This window comes from Eretmochelys imbricata, chromosome 5, assembly GCF_965152235.1.
Source record: "Eretmochelys imbricata isolate rEreImb1 chromosome 5, rEreImb1.hap1, whole genome shotgun sequence".
NCBI lineage: Eukaryota > Metazoa > Chordata > Testudines > Cheloniidae > Eretmochelys > Eretmochelys imbricata.
This window is the reverse complement of record NC_135576.1, coordinates 12,872,318-12,884,942: the sequence shown is the minus strand read 5'-3', so window position 1 is coordinate 12,884,942 and position 12,625 is coordinate 12,872,318. Positions and strand designations below refer to the sequence as shown.

General features: G+C 45.0%; 1 protein-coding gene across 3 annotated transcripts in view; it reads right to left on the bottom strand.

Moving 5' to 3' along the window:
* ARK2N (arkadia (RNF111) N-terminal like PKA signaling regulator 2N) overlaps positions 1–11,198 on the bottom strand; it is an 80,417-nt gene extending 69,219 nt beyond the window's left edge. The window contains exon 1 of one of the 3 annotated variants that reach the window (XM_077816644.1): positions 11,042–11,198. The gene's annotated coding sequence lies outside the window, so the exon portion shown is untranslated. Of the gene's footprint in view, positions 1–5,609; positions 5,687–11,041 lie in introns of those variants that run through there. The other 2 variants (XM_077816642.1, XM_077816643.1) reach the window with 2 other exon arrangements.
* Between the last annotated feature and the right edge of the window lie 1,427 nt (positions 11,199–12,625).

The window sequence follows — 12,625 nt, the reverse complement described above, 5'->3', positions numbered from 1 at the left end:
AAAACAAACAAAAAGTAGTTTTTTCACACAACGCACAGTCAATTTGTGGAATTCTTTGCCAGGGGATGTTGTGAAGGTCAAGACTATAATAGGGTTCAAAAAAGAACTAGATAAATTCATGGAGGATAGGTCCATCAATGGCTAGTAGCCAGGACGGGCAGGGATGGTGTTCCCTAGCCTCTGTTTGCCAGAAGCTGGGAATGCGCGACAAGGAATGGATCACTTGATGATTATCTGTTCTGTTCGTTCCCTCTGGGGTACTTCGCCACTGTCGGAAGACCAGATACTGGGCTAGATGGACCTTTGGTCTGACCCAGTATGGCCGTTCTTATAAACCCAGCAGGATGAATATATATACCCATTTGGAAAGTGAGTACAGGTGGTACCAGTGCCATATCCTCATCTGAAACCTGACTAAAGTGTCTAAGAACATTGATTGAGATCAGCTTCTGCTGGACTATTCTCAGCACCACTTTCTTGATAATTTTGGGGACAAAAGTGGGGTTGCTAGTTGGCTCGAGAACTATCTAGGTTACTGTGCAATTTAGCGTGATCAGTGCGATTGCCCACAATGAGAAACTTTGATAATGTTGGTCAATAGAGAACCCAACTACTCTCCAACAACCACGGGGGTAACAGGTCCATTTGATATAAATCACAGCTTTCTGATTAAGAATTCCCATTTGTACAATTGGGTCACATAAAAGACTACTTCAAATTCTCAGTTTAGACTATAAACCTTTCAGGGTAGGGACTGTCTTTTATTCCATGTTTATACACTTCTTAACAATGGGACACTGACCAGACTTGAGAACCCGAGAACTACTGTAATAAAATAATTATTTTGATCCTTTCAACAAAGGAGGCATGAGAGCTCTTCACAATGAGAGGGACTCTGGTCTGAAGCTGTCAACTGCAGTCTGGGTTGAGATATTGCAGGTGGTGTGGGAGTGAAGATTCTTTTGACCACTAGCACAGTTGCTCTGTTTATGACTGCATAAAATTTCTTGTGATGCTAATGGGAGTCCAAGAATATTTAGCACCAGATGTATTATAATATTCTGCCCATCAGTTGATGTAGATAAGTAGTAAATTATGATAAGTTATGAGGACAAGGCAGGAGAAGAGGAATTTTAGAACTAAAGCTGAATGAAAGCAGATGATTGTTACGTTTCAACTACACGCACTTTGATTCCATAAATGGACAATATGCTCTTCAACTATTCTGGCTCAAGGAGGCCCTAGGATGCATGATCAAACCCACTCTCTCCCCTCCAGCTGGTAATAGCAGCATCATGGACTGAATGGTACTACTGGTAACTCTAAATAAGAGGCACTTTTAATTTATTAGTCACTAGCATAGGATTGTTCTCCTGAGTACTCTGGTACCTGCATTGATTATTTTTTGTTTTTGAAGAAGAATAAGGCAATACTGAATTGGCAGTAGGAGAAATATAGTAATATCACCCTCACACTGTAAGAAAAGAGTAGAGAAGCTGGTAAACCTAGCATGTTTAGAGAACAACACTATTCCCTTTAAATAGTCTCACTCAGACTTTAAGGACAGAAGGGACCATCATGATCACCTAGTCCAGTGGTTTTCAAACTGTGGGTTGCGACCCAGTACTGGGTTGCGAAATGTAAGGCACTCAGTCATGGCGGCTCTGGTAAGAATCATTGACCAGGTAGTTAAAAGTCCCGTTGGCGGTGCTGCCCAGCTAAGGCAGGCTAGTCCCTACCTGCTCCGACACCATGCTGTGCCCCGGAAGCAGCAACCAGCAGGTCCAACTCCTAGGCAGGGGGGGCCATGGGGCTCCACAAACTGCCCCTGCCCTGAGCACCGGCTCTGCACTCCCATTGGCCAGGAACCAATGGGGGTCGGTGCCTGCGGGTGAGAGCCGCAAAGAGCCGCTTGCGTGCCTCCGCCTAGGAGCCAGACCTGCTGCTAGCCACTTCCGGGGCACAGCGGAATCCGCGATGCCTGGACAGGCGGGAAGTCTGCCTTAGGACCCCCATTGTGCCACTGACCGGGAACCGCCAGAGATAAGCCCATGGCCCAAATCCGCACCCCAAACTCATCATCCCTGGCCGCACCCCAGAGCCTGCACCCCCAGCCCAAAACCCTGACCCCCTCCCACATCCCAACTCCCTGCCCCAGCCCTTAGCCCCCCGCAGAACCCGGAGCCCCCCTCCCACAGCCCAAATCCCTCATTCCCGGTCCCACCCCAGAGCCTGCACCCCCAGGCCAGAGCCCTGACCTCCTCCCGCACCCCAAGCCCCTCATCCCCAGCTTCGTTGAGTTACAGGCATCAACAATTTTCTTCAACTGGGTCACCAGAAAAAAAGTTTGAAAACCACTGATTTGTCTGACCTCCTGTACATTGCAGGCCACCGAACCTCACCACCCACTCCTATAGTAGACCCCTAATATTAAAAGAATACAGCATTCACTAGTTTGTATTTTTAAATCCCCTCACTCTTAATTGCATGCCCTTATCCAAGTATCGTACTTCAGCAAAGAAGTATATAGACAAAAAAGATTAGATTTATTACACATATTGGGAAAAACAGAAGAAAAAACTTTTCTGATCATGTGTGACAAAATTAAGTCTCTACTCTAAATTCAAATTATTTTTGAAAATTGAGTTATATAGGCTCTATAGTATCTATATAGCCCTAGAATTTTTTTTTTTTTAAATTGGGTTGTGAAAACTTCCTCTCTAACCAGAATTCCATGGCACTCCGTCCTAGCATGTTTTGCAGCAACCTACCATTCCTGAATTCCCTCACACCATGCTGAATTGATATCCAGCCAGGCTCAACCCACAGCCTTCAAAGGGCTACTGCACACCGCTTTTAATTAAGGCTATAAGTCAGTTTTCAAAATATAGTACATTTTATTGGATGAAATCATGGATATAGATAGGGTATCAGCCACGTTATACAGCATCAATTTCCTTATGTCTTGAAAAATATTGTCATCAGGTGTTCTGCTTACATGCTGCTAAACAAACTGTATTGTAAATCCTGGAAAACTACAGGTATTCTGTGGCCAGGGAGTTTCACAGTTCAATTGCACCTGTGTTGCTCCTCAGTTGTCCAGCCAGGGCACCTACTCTTCTCAGGCTTCCAGCTTCCACCTCTCTTGGGTGGAGACCCGCATCCCTCTCCCTTCTGACCAGCTTATTTCCAGGCTGCACAGTTCCCTGACTTCACTGTATATTTCCCAGTACAGTCAGGTTGTTTGAGGACACCTGCTTGCTTTCTCTTTAGAGAAGGTTATCAGGTGCTACAGATATAAGTCACCACACAGCACTTCCCATGCAAGCCTCTTAAGGTAAAAAGCATTACAGAGAAAACACATAGAAAACAATGAAAGAACCTACTGAAATGAAAATAACCCTAAAATGAGCTCTAATAGGAACTGTCCTTCAAACCCTTCCCCTCTCCACCTGCCCACAACCAAAGGGGAGTTCTTGCAGTTACCAATTCATCACAGCTTCAGCTCAGAACAAGCACCCAGCCCTTCCAACCCTCCACTAAGGATTGGGACCCTCCATGGATCAGGGTCCTGTCCATTTGCTGGATGAGGAAGAAGGCCTTGAGCCAGTTTAAAACCAGGCTTATTTATCCACAAACCCTTTCTTTGCCCGCTGGGCCCTGGAGAATCCAGTTTGAACTAATATATGCAGACCTCTCCAGAGGGGTGGCTTCAAAAGGTTGATAGGAGAAAGTATATTAACATCCCCGACTACGGAAGGTATATACAATGCCACAACACATATATAATTGCATTTTTAATACAACGTACCTCAGAGATATTAACCCTAATTCAATAAATTTTACCTTAATTCCATAAAATTTATTCAGGATAATACAGAATATTGTCAGTCTGTCACAGGGAGCAACAGCCAACTATAATCGCGCCAACTTTCTTGCTAGCTGTACCTGCAAGCTCTGCTACAGAGTTTAGCATGAAAATACTGCTGCAGCCTCATTCAGTGAAATTAACACGCATTGCTACACTGTGCTTTTATCATTAACCCCCAAGGTTTTAATATTATAGAAGAGAATAAACAACTGCAATACTTCCTCTACTTTTCCTCTTAATTAAAGTGAACTAGTGCTAGTGAAAGGTGCTACCTTGACAGTCTGGAGACAGGGTTTGCTACAGGCACTGTCAGCGTCCTCAGACTAGCCTGCAGTGTGCTTGACCTCACTCTCCTCTCAAATATGTTAATTTAGATATTAAATACTTCTCATTTATCAAATGTTAAAGTCAGTCATAGCATGTTTTTTCCCCCCAAAGGTCAGTTTCTGCTTCACTAAAGACAAAGAAAAGTCTTCTCTTTGCAGCTATTTTGCTGAATGCCTCTAGTCTTGTCAAAGGTGCCTGACTGGCTACAAGTGGTAACGGAGGCAACCTATTAGATCTAGTCCATCTAACAGCAATGGTATTATATATTCAACAGGTAACTCATACCATCTCTTTAGGTTACGAGTTTATCCAAAATGCCTTATACTGAAAGTCAACTTGCATATTGTTTGTACTGAACTTGTAGTATTAGGGTTTTTTAAATTATTGCTCTGTACCAATGCCCAATGTTAACAGTCCTTATCAGTGATCATCTAAAGAGGAAGAAGAGAAACTCCGCATAAAGTAGAAAGTTTGGATCAAACTGCTTTGAGGCCCTGTATTTTTTCTGTGGGAGATTCCACACAGTTTATAGAAAATATTACATTAAGTGAGCTCACTTAAAATATTTTAACTTCAGCCACAGTGACAAGCATACGCAATCAGTAGTCAGTCTCCAATCCCCCTCCCGTACTCACCACCTCTTTCCCTAAGAGGCTGTGCCAGTTCTTGCTATACAGTCATCTTGAATTCCCTGGGAAAGCATTCTCAGAAAAGACAGAACTGGCAGAGTGAAGTGGGTGGACTGGAAGCTGACAACTGATTAGAAAGCCAAGATAAAACTGAGAAGTCTAGTAGTCTTAAACTGTTTTCCTGCTAACGAATGTCAGCCTGATTTCCCAGCATTACCAGAGATGGATATCAGCATTATGACAAACTAATATAGGGTACATTTAAATATTGGAATAATTGCTTAAGCAAAATAGACAATTATCTAACTTAGAAAAAGAGTGCAATAGCAATTGTAATCTATCATTTAGAGTGGATTGAGTCAGGCCTCCTTGGGCATATTTCCAGCTCTGCCACTCGCTTTGTAAACTTGGGCAAGTCACTTAACTGCTTCACCTCAGTTTACCCAAAATGGAAACAGTAATGTCAGCTTCTGTGAAAGGAAGCCTTGTACAGTTTTATCAATGACTAAAACTCAAGACCATTGATAAACACTGATGGAGCAGGCTGGGATAGGAGTTAAATTTCCCATATGTGATCAGGTAACGCATGTCCACCTTTCTGGAAAGTTTAAGAAGGTACAGAGAAACAATGTCTATAGGATACTATTAGAAAAGGAGAATTTCACCATAAATACCCAAAGCCATAATTTCAGTAACCTCTTGAAATTAAAGTGGTGCAAATGTAAATTTGAAAGTGTCTTAAATACACACACTGATACCTACATCTAGCCTTAAATAAATACCTGTTATTCGTGATTAAAAGTAGCCTGATGTAAACATCATAACAATTTAAGATTTCTCCACAAAGATTGAGCATCAAGAGAGGCATAGTATATCTGTGAAAGTAAATATATTATGCTAAGTGAGTTATGCATATTCTGTTTGAAAGGCAGCTACACAATTAAATTCAGAGAAAACAGAGGATACTGGATCACCCTGGATCTGAACTCAACCCACTGCATGCCCATGGGCGTATTATTTGACCTTCCTGTGCCTCAGGCAACCCATCTGTAATTGAGTAAGAGCAACATCTCACTAACTCAGATGTTGTGCCTAGTTTTTAATCTTGAATGAGTAAAATTACTATATAAGCGTCAAAAATCTAAGCGAAATAAGGTAACAATAATACAATTGTGTTGGCCTCTTCAGTTATGAAAAATGTATTACAGATGCGTGTGAACAGGGGAACATATTCTAAGAGAACACCAGGCTGGGAGCAAGGAACTATTTAGTTTTAATCCTGGCTATAACACTGGCCTGGACTTCATCTATGCCACCAGTTCAGTTGCAACCTCTCTAGCTCAGTTTCTTACCTAACATAGGGATAATAATTCTCTATGATGAAGGTGTTACCAAAACTGAAGATTATCTAATGCTACACACCAAGTATTTTTTGTTATGGATTTTTATACAAACCCCTATACTCCTCTCAATTATAACAGTACAATTAACTAAGGGAAGAAAATACTAATTTTACTGACTTGCTTTTAAGATCATGTGATTAATGACACATATATTAGTGAGAACTGAACAGCTTGGTTTGTCAGTCCACCATGGAAATCATCACCACTATAAATAGACTAAGGGAGATAACACTATTTCATTGGAGCAGGCACTAGTGCTGTGGTAGCTCAGCAACTCCTAGGGCTTTCAATACAGCTAAAAGTTAAATGCAAAACTGAAGGCCCTCTGGGTTGAATGTGGATACACGTTTTGCAATATGAACACCATTAGCTTCAAGTCTAGTCAGTTTTAATGGAGATAAAAGACTTACTACACTTGCTCAGCAGTCCCCTATCAGTATCTGCAGTTTTAGGTCACATTTTAATATTATTATGTTACAGACTCAGTGAGGTCAAATGAAGAGTATATTAAAATACAGACACTTTTCCTGTGACCTTTCAGTTTTAGGAACATTAGAGGTTACTAGTATCTGTAGGTAATAAAGTGTTCAGAGAAATAAAAGTTCATTGTGTTCCTTTAAAATCTACAAGAATTTTTCAAAAACCTTCAGTTAGCAGTGTAGACGGGGGGAACGGGGGGGGGGGGTAAACACAGCCAACGGAGTTCTAACCACCTTCTTTAAGCAAATACAACCTGCAGCCACTCCTTTATACTATAACATCTGCGGAAACTACAGGTTCAAGGGACACAGATGCTTTTGTGATGAAACTTGCACTGTCGATGGAGCAAAGGATATGGGAGTGGTCACAATAAGACAAAAGGAAATGGGCAAGTAAGAACACAGGGCCATGAAGATCTTTAAAAACAAACAGAGAAAGCTTGAACTTGATGCAGTATAATTGGGAAGACAGTGAAGGGATTCAAAGAGGAGAGGTGTGATCAGAGCAACAGGTGAAGTTGACAGCAGGTATGTTACTTGCTGCTTTGACTAAACCATACCCTTTTTTGGATCTCTCCACTGTATCCTTCCTTCCTACTTAATCTTCAAGGCCATTCACAATTCTGTTTCTATTCTTTGTTCGTCCAGCCTTACTTCATTAACCCCCATGTCCTCTGCATTGTTGATGGTAGCCTTATCTACCAGTCTGTCAGCTTCCCACAGGTGCTTCCATGTCTTCTTTTACAATTCAGGAGGATTTACATGGCATGTGCTGTGACCACTGACTATCATGCTATTCTTAGTTGCCTGGCTGTTGCTTTGCATTTCCTTCATCATCTGTTTGTTGTACCATTTGTTTGTTATCTTATAGACTGTAAGCTCTTCAGAGCATGTAGTCTTTTTGCTGCACTTTTTACAATGCCTATTTTAGTATGAGACCAGGTACTACCACAATACAAGTAAATACAAGTAACTGTAAACACAAGTTTCAGAGTAACAGCCGTGTTAGCCTGTATTCGCAAAAAGAAAAGGAGTACTTGCGGCACCTTAGAGACTAACCAATTTATTTGTTAGTCTCTATGGTGCCACAAGTACTCCTTTTCTTTTTGAAAACATAAGGTCACTATCTTTTCCTCTTTCGAATCTCTACTCGAGACATTTCTGCTGAGATGCCTATAAGAAGTCAGCCAACTAATGATTAGTTTGAAAAGCAGATAGGGATAGCTGGCACTTATAATTAAAAAATACAAGTGTGTATATAAATAGAGATAGATAAAAATGAATCTGAACTGTTATCTTAATCCTTCTGTTCATATGCAGCTACTATATTCAGCAATCATTTTCCAGCATCTTTTCTGCCCCTCACCCCCTCATTATTCACTTAACAAAACACTGGTATTATAAGTACACTGGCATTATTATCTGATATTTTACCAGCCATTCAAGTCTCCAAGTAATAAAACCCTTCTCTGGATCAGTTTCTTTTGTAAACACCTGACTCTTCCAGATCATTAACCAAGCAGATAAACTGCTCAAGAGTACAGCACTCACATGTTGATCAAGCATGTCATTAGAGTCTTAGGAATGGTTGTTGTGTTGATTGCACCACATTTCATCTCACTGATTGGGTGATACCGATTTACTTATACATGGATCTAAACTTCATGTAGAAAAAAAAAGGTTGTGCGCTTGCTATACCTAAATCACAGAAAATCCTGTGCCACCCAAAACTTTTCAGAAGATAACAGAAATTTGATATATTTAAAGGAACACTGTTAGGTATTTCAGCAAAGATTTATGTTTGGTTGACTTTAATAGCCAAGATTCACTGATTCCAGTAAAACATTTGACACTAGTATTTCTACACAGGAGTTCTAACCGTCTTTGAAACAAAGTCAGAAACTGTGTGTTACTTATATATTAACACTAGCTATCATCAAAAGTTTGAAACTTTATAACTACGCTGTTTGAGTTATGACTTCCCAAAAAGACTACAAAGGCAAATGTGTAAACTTCTCAGAGCACAAATTATTTGGCTGATTTCTTTAAAGATTAAAAACATTTCAGAAGTATATTTAAGTTACATAGAATCAGATAGATTTAAGAATAGATTCTTCAGTATTCTGAATAAGAGTGAAGACAACTTTGGAAAAGTCTGTCCAAAAATGCCAGAATTTATAACAATGAGTAGGACCAAAAAGAAAAGCTCAAACATTAGAAAATGTCATCTGAAATATATTCAACAGCTTATGCTATGTCTACACCAGAGAGCTACAGCGGCACAGCTGTTCCAATGCAGCTGCACCACTGTAAGATCTCTCATACAGCCACTCTATGCCAAGGGGAGAGAGCTCTCCTGTCAACATAATTAAACCACCCCCAACAAGCGGCAGTAGCTATGTCAGCAGGAGAAGCGCACACCACCACTTATGCCAGCATAATTTATGTCGCTCGGGGTGCTATTTTTCACACCCCTGACTGACATAAATTGCTGGCATATGTAGTAGTGTGCACTTATGGCCATAGTGTCTCTCTTACACCAAGCAGGACAGTGAAGTTTTATTTACAGTATTTTTAAAAGGTCTTTAAACTTAAAGCTTCAGTGACAAGTCCTACTGTCACTCAGTAGAAACTCCTATTAAAGTCAATGGGAGATTTGCCTAAGTAAGGAAAACACAATTTGAACTCATCATAAACTCTTGAATTGGAACTTTTCCATAAATTTAGATAGGTCTATTATTTATTACATAAATTAGGCATACATTTGTCTCCAGGGGCTTTTCAAACAAAACATATTATGGTATTAGATTATGTAAATTTCTTTCTAGAACTATTTAAGTTAAGAAACCAAAAATGTGCTTCCCAGCATTGTCAAGACAGATTCAGTGAACTAGAGTAATCAAATTACAACAGATTATGGGGCTATAAAGGCAACTGGAAAACTTGAGAGTTGAGCTTTTAAGTCAGGACATGAATGAACACAAAACATCACATCAGTGCTCACTGGCACTAACCTAGTAAACCTGAACACCAGGAACCATTATTTCAGTTACCCCTATGTATTCTTTCTGTCCACAATAATATTAATTAAAAAAAAACATGGTAAGTAAGATCCCTAAAGGTAGATGGGATGAGCATAAGAGTTTATAACTAGAATGACAGGCAGCAGAGCTGGAGTGGTGGGGGAGAGGGACGTGACCACTTTTTGACTGAGCCAAACCTGAGGGCGCTTTGACCCCACACTCCAGGTTGCAACGCCACTCAGGACACTCCTGTGTCATGACGGAGGGGCAGCTGAACCAAATCTGAGTGAATGGCATTCCCACCTGGCACACGGGGTTGCGGCAGCACTCAAGTTTGCACCGGGGTCACAATGCTACCCACTCCAATTTGGCCCAGTTGCCCCTCCATCATGATGGAAGGGCAACTGGGTCAAACCTGAGTGGTGCTGCAACCTCACATGCCAGACTGCAGCATCACTGGTTCAAAATTTGGAGAGGATGGGTGTAGGGACTCATGGGCCAGAGGACCAGGCTGCTGGGTGGGTGGGGTGCCTGAGAGAAAGAGAAAGGTCAGGCAGAGAAGCAAATTCTATTGGCCCCCACTTCAAACGGCACTCCACAGCCTTGACTGGAACAAATCCCGACACACTAAAGGTCTCTACTGGGCTTCTCTTGAAACCAGAAGTGAGGTGCTGCACTCCCACACTTCCCGCCATGTGGTAAAATGGGGGGGGGGGGAAGAGAGAGATACATCTAAGGGCTCCTGAAAGCCGCCCCAGAAGCTATAAAGTTTTTAAGAGTCACCCCCTGGTGCGCTGAACTGCATTTCCCGGAGCTCAAGGGTGCGGATGTGACCTCCCGCCAGGGGGCCCGGCATTCACACGGGCACTGGGGTGCTGGAACCACCCCTGAATCCCACCCCCACGCAGAATTCACCCGGCGCCTTGGCACCAGAGCAGGGCCCCTCAGCCGGGCCCCTCCCGCCCGCGCACTGAGCCCGCGCTGCGCACTCTAAGGCCGCAGGCCCCTCCCGGCATCCCTTCGGGGCCCAGCCCGGTGCAGCGCGCCGGGACCCGGGCCCGGCCTCGGCCTCACCTCACGGGCTTCCTCCCCGGCCCGGAGAGGGGGAGACGCGGATTCCACCCGAGGCCGCGCCTCCTGCCAGTCCCGGCGCGCTGGGGGCGGGTGTACGGGGCTCTTCCGCCCAGCCCGGCCTGACGCGAGGGGCGGGGGGGGGGCAGCGAGCCCGGCTCCTCCGAGAACGCAGGCCGCGCGGGCGGGTCCCCCGAGACTGGCCCGAGCCCCCAGCGGCTGAACGCGCGTCGCTCACCAATGCCAGCGCCGCCGCCGCCACTGCGGCTCCTCCTCGCCTCCCCCTCGCGGGGGAGCAGCTCGGACATGGGGGGCCGAGGCCGGGTCGCCGCCGCCGCCTGCCCCGCTCCCCGCCCTGAGCGCCACCGAGAGAAAATGTCACCGGAGGCCGCTCGGCTCCGCTCGCGGCGTCACTTCCGGCGGCCGGGACCGGGCTGCCGCCGAGCGCCGTGCCGCGCACAGAGCGACCCCGCCGCTGGCCCCTGCAGCGCCACCTGGCGGCCCGCCCCCGCCGCGCCTCCCCCTGCCCCGCAGGAACGGGAACCGCCCCCAGCCCGGCCCCCGAAGAGTGGGAGCCGGCCGAGTCCCCCCCCAACCCCCCCGCCAGGGCCCCATGGGGATGGGGGAGCAGCCGGAACCCTTCCTTCCAGGGCCCCATGGGGAAAGGAACCAGGGAGACCCCGCTCCTCTGGGGAGTCGGGGGGGGGGGTAATCCAGAGCCTCCTACCTAGGGTCCCGTCCAGAGGGATAGGACCCAGAGCCTCTTCCCAGTCCCGCTTCTCTCCCCCCCTCGAGCCCCCTGGGAGAGACCCGGAGCCTCACCTGTCAGCTCCCTCTGGGGCCCCATGGGAAGGGCTTTGGTATCACCCTCTGGCAAGGCAGGGCAGCCCTGGCAAGCCCACGATGGATGGGGCTGAAAGAGAGACGGGCTAGACACAAACCAGTTAACACTGCAGCCCCATGCTCACGGGGGTGTCCAGGGCTGCCAGGCTCAGGAAGTGCCAGGCTCGAGGTGCCCTCTGTGTTGTTAGCGACACATGGGAAAATAGAATGTTTGAAGTAAAATGTTTCAGGTGTTCCGGCTGCGGAACGTTCTGGACCTTTGCAGTATCTCGTGCAACCTTCCAGATTTTTTGAGAACGACATTTTCTTTGAACCGATTCGAATCTTGTCAGCCAGAGCCTCATGGGTGCGTAAGGGGCAGGGCCCTGCCAGTCAGTCAGTGAGATATGGAGTGAAGTGAGAGCCCAGCTGCAATATTGTGTAATTGTGAAAGTACTTTGGGGTTTAAGACTTGAAGAGAGTAAATACAGACTAATAAAGGACTATTTAATGAGACACCAGAAATAACTATTGAACCCTTATCTAAGCAACAATATAAAAGAAATACTGTTACTCCTTTTGCCATGCTTAACACATAATGTTTGATAACTTTCTAAGACTGCGGAATATAGACTTTTGTTCTCCCTAATACTGTCTGTTTTTCCCCATAGAAAATAAAAGATGACCCCAAAGAAGCTTTCAGGTACTCAATATAGGAAGCAAAAAGTTCAGCTGCAATCTCATTTGAAGCAAGGGGCAAATTTGATGGGAAAATATCTGAAACAGAACAACACAGACTCGGCTTTAGGCCAGGGGTGGCTAGACTGAGAAGGAGCCAGAATTTACCAATGTACATTGCCAAAGAGCCACAATAATACATGAGCAGACCCCACACTCACCCCGCCAGGCCCAGCACCTCCTGCCCGCTGGCACCCCTGCCGATCAGCACCTCTCCCTCCCTCCCCGTGCCTCCTGCCCACCGTGATCAGCTGTTTCGCAG